Source organism: Ovis aries, chromosome 1 (genome assembly GCF_016772045.2).
Source record: "Ovis aries strain OAR_USU_Benz2616 breed Rambouillet chromosome 1, ARS-UI_Ramb_v3.0, whole genome shotgun sequence".
Lineage (NCBI taxonomy): Eukaryota > Metazoa > Chordata > Mammalia > Artiodactyla > Bovidae > Ovis > Ovis aries.
The window spans coordinates 76641193-76654825 of record NC_056054.1 but is presented as its reverse complement, the minus strand read 5'-3'; positions in this window follow the sequence as shown (position 1 = coordinate 76654825).

The following is a 13633-nucleotide window of genomic DNA, read 5'->3' as shown; positions in this document are numbered from 1 at the left end:
CATAGTACACATAAAAAGTTTAGTAAATATTTATTGAACGAATGAATTCCATCATTTCTACTCTCTCTTGCAGTAGCTAGCACAGCTCTTGAACAATGCAGAGATTCTGAGTACATACTTATTAATTAATTTAGGGTTTTATGAGCCGTGATTCTGTAGGAATAAACATTCTCTCATTCTCTCTCCTTCTCAACACTTTGAAAATACTGACAATTCTCACAAGAAGTGCAAAAGGGCTCTGACACACACAAATGAAAACTTGTTTTAATTAGTCCAGAGTGACTCCTGTCCTCTCAGTCCTTCAATAATTATTCACTGATTGCACAGAGTCTGTCTAATGATTAATTCAACATGAGGATGTTGAGCATCTGTCTGGAGCTGCTAAAAAGTATGCTCCGGTCACCAGATTTTCATCCTCTTCTCTGCCCAGTGTCTAGCCAACCAACAGTGATCTCTCTTAAATATTATAGATCAAATTCTAGAGAAACAAGTTCCTTAGGAAGTTACTTTAAGCTGGTTTTTGGGCTCTAACAGATCCAAGCATGTTCCATCATCCCTATGCTAGCTGTCTTCTTTCTCTGAGCACCTGTTCAGTTATGTGGCTCTTGTGTAGATCCTCTGGCCTATTCTGGTCTCCATAGCTGTTGAACTCCTCTGTGGGCCAAGACTTCTGTTGTGTTTATCATGCTAATGTCTCTTTATGCTGTCTTAATTTGACTGTCATAATGATAAATATTATGTTTTATTTTTATGGAGGTATAATTAACATGTAATATTACATTGGTTATAGATGTATAACATAAAGATTTGGCATTTGTATACATTGTGAAATGATCACCGCAATAAGTCTAGCTCATGTTTGTACCCATACATAGTTATACATTTTTTCTTATAATGAGCGTTTTATTATCTACTCTCTTAGCAACTTTCAAATATGCAATATTTCAAATATACCATTCAACACTGTTAACTATGGTCATCATGCTATGTTTCATAACCAACTATAAGAAAAACTAGAGCAGGAGTCCAGATGATTTTAGAAGGATTTATTGAAAGGAAACATCTTCCCAGCCATGGATGGCACTGTAGAATGATGTAGAGAAGTGGCTCTGAGCCTTTGACACCACTCACACCACTTTTATTGTCACAGTATATGCTCGAAGCACTTATGGAAAGATCAAAAGAAAGACAGCTCTTAAAATTAATATATCTCATGGCTTTAAAATAAAATAGAATTGTAGTTTAATTTCTTAGTAATATACAAACTACATGAAAATTACATACTTAAAACAAACTTTACTCCTTTAGTTATACTTTTGATAAATATTTGTTCACTGATATTTGAAAAATAATCATATTCATGTTGAACTTTATTTTGATGTGCTAAATTAATACAAATTTGATTTCACCTAAGTATGGGATCACAAATGGGAGAGGCTCTCTTCTGTCTTTGCAGATGTATAGATGTTGCTCGCTCAAACTCTGGAATTCTCAGATTCATTGACTCAAGTTTTACATGAACTTGTATGTCATTGATTTATAATCTAGTGAAATATTTTCTCACCCAATGTTTATTTTTTATAGGTTCCAGGCATAGGAAACATGTGCTGCTTGGTTTAAAATCACTCCTTCTTCTGAGGTAGGACACCTTCTCTATATACAAATTCTTCTGAAGCATGAGGGCGTTTACTGTCACAGAATTCACCACATTGGTCACGGAGGGAGCACACACCTGAAGTGAAGCTTACCATATGTGACACTCTACCCTCTGCTTCCCCGGTGGCTCAGAGGTTAAAGCGTCTGCCTGGAGTGCTGGAGACCCGGGTTCGAACCCTGGGTTGGGAAGATCCCCTGGAGAAGGAAATGGCACCCCACTCCAGTACTCTTGCCTGGAGAATCCCATGGAGGGAGGAGCCTGGTAGGCTACAGTCCATGGGGTCGCAAAGAGTTGGACATGACTGAGCGACTTCACTCACTCACTCACTCACCCTCTGGTCCTGGAGATTTATCCAGAGATGGTCATGAAACCAGGGGAAGCCTATCAGAACATTCTCCCAGGAGGATAGGAAGGAAGAATGCCTTTCCTTTTTGGTGATAAGGCTAAACAAGTGTTAAATCCCAAACTGCCTGAAGTCATGTTTCTTCAGCTAGATGAGGAAAGGCTCATAGTAGTAGAAGAGAATAAGGCTGAATCAAGAGAGAATAAAATATCAAAGATATAGAGAGATTTCTGGGAGTTTTGATTCCTTGAATTTAATTACCCACAAGATCAGTTGCAGAAAAATCTGAGAGATTCAACTACATGAGTCAATAATTGGCCCCTTCCCCAACCCCCTGTGCCTGAATTGCTTTCCTTTGAATTCCAGTCATTTGTAACCAAAAATCCCTGTGTAATACACAGTCTACAAGAATACTACCACTAATGAGATTTTAAGAGTTCTTCTGTGGTAAGAAAGTATGAGGTGTTCGCAATCAGTGTCTAAACGATGTCAAGCTACAATCTTACCGTGCTGTCATGCTGCAATGTATCACAACAGACTACAAAGTAAACCTCAACACAAGTTATTCATCACTGTAGAGCTTGTTGGAAGGGATGATGATAAGGGTGTCAGTGAACCATCACAGGAAGTGATTCTGGTGCTTCGTTACTTGTGGGCACACAGAGCTTGCCCATGTATATAACTCACTGGGATTAACTTAAGTTGGCAAATTTTGATTGTAGAATTGTGCAAGTTGTACAATGGACCAGCATGTGTGAGGTGATGCCAGAATAAAGATAAGCAGAGTACCGGCAATTTAAAAGAACTAAAATATGCAGTGTTCTTGAATTTGCATTTTGGATAATTAATTTTTATTCAGTTTAGAAAACCTAGTCCTTCCAGAAAGAATGACCTAGGAAAATGACCTCACACCGAAATAAGAGCTTCTTTTAAATAGGAATAAACTTTCTTTTTATGATGACAAACTGCTAGTTTATTCTACAGGCAAAGAGAAAAGTCTCCTTGGAGCAGATCTTTGCTTTGAAAGGGTAGTTCAGTTCAGTTCAGTTCAGTCGATCAGTTCTTTCCAACTCTTTGTGATCGCATGAATGCAGCACGCCAGGACTTCCTGTCCATCACCAACTCCCGGAGTTCACTCAGACTCACCTCCATTGAGTCCGTGATGCCATCCAGCCATCTCATCCTCTGTCATTCCTTTCTTCTCCTGCCCCCAATCCCTCCCAGCATCAGAGTCTTTCCCACTGACTCAACTCTTCGCATGAGGTGGCCAAAGGACTGGAGTTTCAGCTTTAGCATCATTCCTTCCAAAGAAATCCCAGGGCTGATCTCCTTCAGAATGGACTGGTTGGATCTCCTTGCAGCCCAAGGGACTCTCAAGAGTCTTCTCCAACACCACACTTCAAAAGCATCAATTCTTCAGCTCTCAGCTTTCTTCACAGTCCAACTCTTAAATTCATACATGACTACTGGAAAAACCATAGCCTTGACTAGACGGACCTTTGTTGGCAAAGTAATGTCTCTGCTTTTGAATATGCTGCCTAGGTTGGTCATAACTTTCCTTCCAAGGAGTAAGCATCTTTTAATTTCATGGCTGCAATCACCATGTTCAGTGATGCTGGAGTCCAAAAAAATAAAGTCTGACACTGTTTCCACTGTTTCCCATCTATTTCCCATGAAGTGATGGGACTGGATGCCATGATCTTCGATTTCTGAATGTTGAACTTTAAGCCAACTTTTTTACTCTCCTCTTTCACTTTCATCAAGAGGCTTTTTAGTTCCTCTTCACTTTCTGCCGTAAGGATGGTATCATCTGCATATCTGAGGTTATTGATATTTCTCCCAGCAATCTTGATTCCAGCTTGTGCTACTTCCAGCCCAGGGTTTCTCATGATGTACTCTGCATATAAGTTAAATAAGTAGAGTGACAATATACAGCCTTAACATACTCCTTTTCCTATTTGGAACCAGTCTGTTGTTCCATGTCCAGTTCTAACTGTTTCTTCCTGACCTGCATGTAGGTTTCTCAAGAGGCAGGTCAGGTGGTCTGGTATTCCCATTTCTTTCAGAATTTTCCACAGTTTCTTGTGATCCACACAGTCAAAGGCTTTGGCATAGTCAAGAAAGCAGAAATAGATGTTTTTCTGGAACTCTCTTGCTTTTTCGATGATCCAGCGGATGTTGGCAATTTGATCTCTGGTTCCTCTGCCTTTTCTAAAACCAGCTTGAACATCTGGAATTTCCCAGTTCACGTATTACTGAAGCCTGGCTTGGAGAATTTTGAGCATTACTTTACTAGCATGTGAGATGAGTGCAATTGTGCGGTAGTTTGAGCATTCTTTGGCATTGCCTTTCTTTGGGATTGGAATGAAAACTGACCTTTTCCAGTCCTGTGGCCGCTGCTGAGTTTTCCCAATTTGCTGGCATATTGAGTGCAGCACTTTCACAGCATCATCTTTCAGGATTTGAAACAGCTCAACTGGAATTCCATCACCTCCACTAGCTTTGTTCATAGTGATGCTTCCTAAGGCCCACTTAATGTCACATTCCAGGATGTCTGGCTCTAGGTGAGTGATCACACTGTCGTGATTATCTGGATCATGAAGATCTTTTTGTACAGTTCTGTGTATTCTTGCCACCTCTTCCTAATATTTTCTGCTTCTGTTAGGTCCATACCATTTCTGTCCTTTATTGAGCTCATCTTTGCATGAAATGTTCACTTGGTATCTCTAAATTTCTTTTTTTAATACATATAAATTTATTTATTTTAATTGGAGGTTAATTACTTTACAATATTGTATTGGTTTGCCATACATCAACATGTATCCACCACAGGTATATATATGTTCCCCATCCTGAACCCCCCTCCCCCCTCCCTCCGAGTACCATCTTTCTGGGTCGTCTTAGTGCACCAGCCCCAAGCATCCAGTATCATGCATTGAATTTTCTTGAAGAGATCTCTAGTCTTTCCCATTCTGTTGTTTTCCTCTATTTCTTTGCATTGATCGCTGAGGAAGGCTTCTTATCTTTTCTTGCTATTCTTTGGAATTCTGCATTCAGATGCTTATATCTTTCCTTCTCTCCTTTGCTTTTCACTTCTCTTCTTTTCACAGCTTTTTGTAAGTCCTCTCCAGACAGCCATTTTGCTTTTTTTGCATTTCTTTTCCGTTGGGGTGGTTTTGATCCCTGTCTCCTGTACAGTGTCACGAACCTCAGTCCATAGTTCATCAGGCACTCTATCTATCAGATCTAGTCCCTTAAATCTATTTATCACTTCCACTGTATAAACATAAGGGATTTGATTTAGTTCATACCTGAATGGTCTAGTGGTTTTCCCTACTTTCTTCAATTTGAGTCTGAATTTGGCAATAAGGAGTTCATGATCGGAGCCACAGTCAGCTCCTGGTCTTGTTTTTGCTGACTGTATAAGCTTCTCCATCTTTGGCTGCAAAGAATACAATCGATCTTATTTTGGTGTTGACCATATGGTGATGTCCATGTGTAGAATCTTCTCTTATGTTGTTTGGAGAGGGTGTTTGTTATGACCAGTGCATTCTCTTGGCAAAACTCTATTAGTCTTTGCCCTGCTTCATTCTGTATTCCAAGGCCAAATTTGCCTGTTACTCCAGGTGTTTCTTGACTTCTTACTTTTGCATTCCAGTCCTCTATAATTAAAAGGACATCTTTTTTGGGTGTTAGTTCCAGAAGGTCTTATAGGTCTTCATAGAACCATTTGACTTCAGCTTCTTCAGCATTACTGGTTGGGGCATAGACTTGGATTACTGTGATATTGAATGGTCTACCTTTGAAACGAACAGATATCGTTCTGTCATTTTTGGGATTGCATCCAAGTACTGCATTTCAGACTCTTTTGCTGACCATGATGGCTACTCCATTTCTTAAAGGGTAATCAAGGACTAATGTAAACTGAATAGGAAACATTCTCAGAGAAGGTTATCACACAGCTTCTGTAACCAAGGATGCTGCTTTTCTGTTTTCTTTAGTATGCCAAGAGGTGAACCTATTTTATAAAAACTTTCATTGAAGAAAGAGACCCAGACTCTGACATCTATTTAACTGGGTACAGACTACAGGTAACCTAGGGTAGCCCTAAAGAAGTGGTCTCCTGGTAGATGGAGACATAGAGACAGAAGAGGAACATGCTGGAAGGAAAGAATTTCTGATTCATTGACCCTGGTCCAAAATATAGGGCCCAAGCAATGTCAAAGAACAGCTTCCTTTTGGAGGGATATGTAACTAAGGTGGGAAGTCCCTCTGGACTTGACTCTGACATGGTGTGGTATTTAGAGGAACAATGATGAGCATTTGCAAAACAAGACAGTTCTAACCACTGTATTGTTACAGCCTGTGTGAGATGACACCACCCTTATGGCAGAAAGTGAAGAGGAACTAAAAGCCTCTTGATGAAAGTGAAAAGGAGAGTGAAAAAGTTGGCTTAAAGCTCAACATTCAGAAAACTAAGATCATGGCATTTGGTCCCATCACTTCACGGCAAATAGAGGGGTAAACAACGGAAACAGAGGCTGACTTTATTTTTCTGGGCTCCAAAATCACTGAAGATGGTGACTGCAGTCATGAAATTAAAAGGCATTTGCTTCTTGGGAGAAAAGTTATGACCAACCTAGACAGCTTATTAAAAAGCAGACAACGTTTACTTTGTTACTTTGCCAACAAAGGTCCATCTTGTCAAAGTTATGGTTTTTCCAGTAGTCATGTGTGGATGTGAAAGTTGGGCTATAAAGAAAGCTAAGCACCAAACAACTGATGCTTTTGAACTGTGGTGTGGGAGAAGACTCTTGAGAGTCCCTTAGACAGCATGGAGATCCAACCAGTCAATCCTAAAGGAAATCAGTCCTGAATATTCATAGGAAGGACTGATGCTGAAGTTGAAACTCCAATACTTTGGTTGTCTGATGTGAAGAACTGACTCATTTGAAGAGACCCTGATGCTGGGAAAGATTGAGGGCGGGAGGAGATGGGAACAACAGAGGATGAGATGGTTGGATGGAATCACCGAATCAATGGATATGAGTTTGAGTAAACTCTTGGAGTTAGTGATGGATGGGGAGGTCTGGCGTGCTGCAGTCCATGGGGTCACAAGGAGTCAGACATGACTGAGCAACTGAACTGAACTAGCTGTGAGATTCTGAGTCACTTAGGGAATCTGAGCAGCCTTAGACTAACCTGAGTTGAACTGCGGATGATGAGGGTATGGCAGCAAATGGAGGAAAATGTCAGAGGAAGAGTAAGATTTGTGATTCTCTCTTCTGGAGTTGGCAGTGGACTCAGGCTTTTTAGCAACTAATCAGTCCCCTGTGGTCCTTGGTCTCTCCAGAGCAGGGCTGGTCAATGATAAGCTCACAGACCAAATCTAGCCTTCTTCTCTGACGTCACTGGGACACAACTGCCCCCATTCCTTTCTGTGTTGTCTGCTACTGCTTTGGTGCTCCTGTGGCAGAGCTGAGGACTTGTGACATAGATTATATCCCTCACAAAACCTGAAATATTTATTCTTAGGTCCTTTACAGAAACCATTGCCGACTCCTGCTATTTAACAACTTTAACAATTTTGCTTTACCTCACCTATTCTTATTCCCAATTTTTGTCTCTGAGTTTGCTCTGAGCGCACGTTTGCTCTTACCATCTTCAGAATGAACCATGACTTTTTCTTTGCATGCCATTTTCACCCATCTCGCTCATGGCTGAGTTCTTAAACAACACCCTGTGTGTGCATGCAGGTGCTTCAGTTTTGTCCGATTCACTGCAACCCTCTGGACCTTTGCCCACCAGGCATTTCTGTCCATGAGATTCTCCAGGCAAGAATGCTGAAGTGCTTTGTCATGCCCACCTCCAGGGGCTTTCCCGACTCAGGAGTCCAGCCCACATCTCTCAAGTCTCCTGCATTGGCAGGCTAGTTCTTTACCACTAGTGCAATCTGGGAAGCCCAAACGACATCCTCCTCCACTAAAATATCAAAGTGTTTGATTCTTCAATGTCACATTCTAGGGACATGGGATCACTGAGCACAGTGAACTTCTGACATGACTTCAAACACACAGAAAAATTTGAACACAAATTTGAATTTAAAGCTTTAAGGGAAATTAAAAATATTTCCTAATATGTCACAAAATATAGTCAAGTACTAGTCTTAATAATATATTTAAATTTCAGACATCCATTTGCCTTTGCAGATATTATTCAGAGAAAATGTTAAGCCTTAAATGTCATAAAATGGCAAAGGCCAAATCAAATTTGTTCAATCTGTGCTGAATTCTTTCAGAGGTATTTAATATGGCTTGCAAATTAGAGTAAATTCACCAATTTTTCAGGAAAAATAGATGGGACTTGGTTTTACTGTCATGTAAACATTGAAACCAATAGTTGTATTGACTAGAAAGGAATATGACTAGATTTAATGGAAATGATATTACATCCCATTGACCCATTATATTCCAGTTACTCATTGTCATCATACACAATACAATTTTTAAAAGTATATATATTGACTACATGCATAGTGAATGTCCAGGAGAAGTAGCTACTGGTGGCATGTATCTGCCTCTCTATAATTAATCAAATCAAAATTTAATAATTCAATAAATGCTTATTAAGAACAACTTTATTCAAGGTACAGAGATAAATGAGCACATTTGTGTTCTCACCAAGTTCATACTAGGCTAAGGAAAGTTATGCGAAATCAAATGCTCAGAAAACAGACACCAGTTTTCTAAATTTTTTCTCATCTACCCCTTAAAATAATACAAAAAAATGCTTTTCTTTGTTCAATTTGTGTTAGTATCAATTTTTAATGTATGTTTAAATGATTGCCAAATATATAATTTTAGTATGTTGTAAATATTGACAATATTGGATAAATGTGTTATATCATTTTAGAACACATATCCCATGGAACCTAAATGCCATTGTGATTTGATACCTACCTTCATTCACTGGGGGAGAAGGCAATGGCAACCCACTCCAGTACTCTTGCCTGGAAAGTCCCATGGACAGAGGAGCCTGGTGGGCTGCAGTCCATGGGGTCACTGAGAGTTGGACATGACTAAACGATTTCCCTTTCACTTTTCACTTTCATGCACTGGAGAAGGAAATGGCAATCCACTCCAGTGTTCTTGCCTGGAGACTCCCAGGGATGGGGGAGCCTGATGGGCTGCCATCTATGGGGTCACACAGAGTCGGACACGACTGAAGCAACTTAGCAGCAGCAGCAGTTCATTCACTGGTGGCTGACAGTAAAGCATCTGCCTATAATGTGGGAGACTCGGGTTTGACCCTAGTTTGGAAAGATGCCCTGGAAAAGGAAATGGCAACCCACTCCACTACTCTTATCTGGAAAATCCCATGGATGGAGGAGCCTGGTAGGCTACAGTCCATGGAGTCGCAAAGAGTCGGACAAGACTGAGCGATTTCACTTTCTTTCTTTTCTTTTCATTCACTAATGATATAAATGAAAAAGAAATGCTTCCTGTAATGGTGATTTAGGCGGCTGAGACTAACATTCTTGGTAAATACAACAGACAATATACAGAATATATCCTCATAACAGCATCAGATACCCAACAAATCAATGAAGAATAACCAATCTTAGGCCAGTGAAAGGGAACACCACAAAGAGGAGAAGTGGAGATGTTGACCTTGGGGACATTTGTCCATGGAGAGGAGGCAACTCATACTTAGTTAAGTAAGGAAGTAGCGCAACTAGGAGGGAATTCCCCATAGACAGCTTTGGGGCTGATATTTGGAGGTGAGGGGACTGACCTTAAGCTCAGTGGCTGCCAAAGGCAGAAGCCTAATATAACTCACTCCTGTTATGGGCAAATACTTCATGGAGACAACCTGGATAACTCAAGAGAAACCTCATACCTTGATTCTATAACTGCAAGTGTCCATGGGTAACTGGGAACAGGAAATAAAATTCTTTTTGAAGAAGATAATAGCATAAGTGATCAATTTTATCACTAATTTATTTTCAAATAAAATTGGCCAGAAAATCATTTAAAATTACAAAGCACATGAGTTTACAAGAATCAGAATGAGCAGCAGTAGACAGAAACCAACCCAAAAGAACTTCAAATGATTTATCAGACATATATGGGAACAAAACAGATACATTCTTTTCATGGAGATAAAATTGAAACTCGAAATTTTCATGGAATGTAGTTTTGAAGATTTAAAGAGGAACTATTTAAAATTATATAATTCAAAATTATATAGATAGGTTTAATAGGAGATTAGATCCTTATTAAAGTGTAGAGATGGAAAATAAACATGATCAAAAGAGGATCAAATCTATAGTATTTTAAACCTTTAGTTTGTATTACAGGAGGAGAAAAAGAGGAAATAAAGACATATCAGGTGAATAAAAAATTTCCAGGTAGAAAAGCACATAGGAGAATGGAAGATATAAGTATATAATTCATAATGTGTAATGTAAAATACATGGGCTTCCCAGTGACTCAGTGGTAAGGAATCCACCTGCAATGCAGGAGACATGGGTTTGATCCCTGGATAGGGAAGATCCTCTGGAAAAGGAAATGGCAACCCACTCCAGTATTCTTGCCTGGAAAATCCCATGGACAGAGGAACCTGTAGGGGTACAATCCATGGGATTGCAAAGAGTCAGACACAACCTAAGTGATTAGACAATAACAACATAAAATACATAATTATATGTGTAATTACTTGACTTCAAATTGATTAAGTTAGCTAAAATATGAGAACTAGAACACAAATTTAAAAATTAATTACATCATATTTACAGAATATTTTGAAAATTAAAGTATAAAGAAAGGAAATATTACACCATATAAAAACAACCAGAAGAAACTGATGTAGCTCTATTAATTTATAATGTAATAAAAAGTTATCAAGTTGCTATAGGAATTAATCAAAGGCATTTCAAGATGTCTACAGTAAAAGTTAAAAAAAATTTAATGGTAGAAATTAGAGGCTTAAATAAATGGAGAATTATACCATGTTTGTGGAGTGAGACACGATACAAAATTGTTAATTCTCTCTGAAGACCCATAAATTCAAACAGTCCCAATAAAAATTCCAAAATATTTTTAAAAGGAACTTGACAATCTGATTATAAGATTCATATGGAAAGATTTTGCCTGTCTTGAAAAATAACTTGTTAACTAGGCATTATAATCATTTGTTTTCTCAATTTATTACAAGGACATGAAAATATGGTTCCAAGACATAACAAATGATCATTCACTTAGAAGCACTCTGTTTATCAAGTGAAATTTGTATGATATAGGAAGTTAAAAAAAAACCCTATAAAATCAGAAATTGTTTGTTTTTGGAATTTGCCTTTAACTTCAAGTAAAAGCTTATATTTGTGCCAAATCTATTTCAAGTATCACTCAAAGTATAAAATACAAAACAAATGAACAGAGAGGTAGACAAAAAAATTATTACACATAAATTGATTGACATATTTATGGTTAATAATTATTACATCTACAATTATGAATTGGGCTGGCACATCTGCATTTGCAGAGGATTAATTGATATTTATTAATTGAATTGAGCTGCTTAAATTCAACATATTAAATCCAATATTGCATTCTCAGGATCTGCTACACTACAATAAGAGTCATGATGGGTGAGAATTATATCTGTCTTTTGTGAAGTCAAAAGAATGTCACATTCTCATTGCCTTGAAACAATGTGTGGCAAGTATATAGATGAACCTAGGCTAGTCTGCAGGTTGATGGGAATCACACAGCCCTATTGTGTTCTCCATCCATCAGACAACCATCAGAAGCAGAGCCATTTAGCTCATTGGCAACTGATAACAGACTCACAAAGGAACCCAGTCTAATTGTCAAACTGCAAAGCTGTAAGCTAAACAAATGGTTCCCACTAAAATTTTGGAATGATTTATCACAAGCAAAAGCTATTTCAACTGGAATGATTTTGCCTCAGTTTCAGGCTGCAAAACCTCGATTTTTTCTTTCCCAAGCCTGGTTTTCAGCTTATCTGGTGATGCTGAGATTCTTTTTAAAATAAGTTCCTTTTCTGCTTAAATCAACTAGAGACGGTTTCTGTTGCTTGCAGCTGAGAACTCTGACAGATACACTTGCCATGAGATAGAATTTGATATTCTAATGCATTTTTGTTGCACTGCCAGTAATTTATATCAGTTTATAATATTTTCTTTTACTCAAAATAGCCAATATATATTACATCTTAACTACTTGGAGAATAGATGAAATATATTGCAGTGAACCAAAAAGGTAGCTCTTGGTATAGGAAAAAACTTAAAATGAAAAAAAAAATGTTTATCATTTTCCCTGTCTATTCTACCAGCCTTGGCACCCCACCAACTCTAGAGTAAGAATCCACTGTCTTGGAAAAACAGAACAACTTATGAGAGGACCAAGTGAGCTTTAAGAAAGGTGGGTTTAAAAAGTAGCATGGATACCAATAATATACTGATAGAGATTAGATATAGGTCTAAACATCAACATAGACATAAAGATTGATGATATATACACAGACTTAGAGGTAGATGATGTAGATATAAATGTAAGGCAATATTTTATATTTGTAAAACATCTTTTCTTTGAATCAGTTTCAGAGGTGTTCACTGTCAATGAAATATAAAAGTTGGAAGAATATTTAAGTTTTACCTAATTCAATCTAAGGATTATTTTTTCTTTAACATCACTAGCAGATGTTTACTAGCCTCTATCTGATCATTTTTGACTTCAGGGTTAGGAAATCTTAAGGTTAATGGATTGCAACATAGCATATTTTCCAGAAAACACACCTGTGAAAAAAAGAAAAATGAATTATGGAATAATAAAAACATTAAACATTGAAAATTTTAACAGTGAATCTTTCATTACAACCAGGGATGAATTTCAATTAATTAAAAAATGTAATCAACACTTTATGCTTTGTCTCAGGAAATCAAATAATTCTTCTAACCTGAAAGAAGATAGGAAGAAGTTAAATTCCTCTTCAGTCAAACGGCCCTTGGCTCAAGCAATAGTTTTCTACAAGCCAGGAAACAGTGCATATTCCTTTTCTTTGAAATTTCTGTTTTTTCTAAAACTCTCCCCATATTTCTGCTTCATTCAGAGACTATAACTCCCAAAAACCAGCAAGGAGAGACTTACAGTGGTACACTGCATGCTGGGAAGTTAATTCCCCAAAGTAAAGTACTTTGAGCTGAAGCAGATGATGTCTAAAAAGCCTCGTAAGAGTGCAAGCCAAGCACTGCAGTTTTTCCTAGATTCCATTACTGTATTAAGAATCAGATAGCGGGAGTTCAAGAAGTCCCACTTCAGGACAGCAGAACTGCACAAAACGCATACCTTGTACACATGCATTGAAAATGACGGGGCAGCCATGTCCCTGTACCACTTCTGCCTTCATTCACTCGCTCAGCAACTTACACTGGAACAGTCTAGGCGTGAAGAAGAGAGGAGTAAATAAAAAGAACCAAGTCCCTGCCCTTAAGGGACTGCGTTCTAACAGAAGGGAACAAAGAAATACAATACGTCTGTGGCTCAGGAGGAGAGAATCCACCTGCAATGCAGGAGACCCAGAGACACAGGTTCAATCCCTGGGTCAGGAAG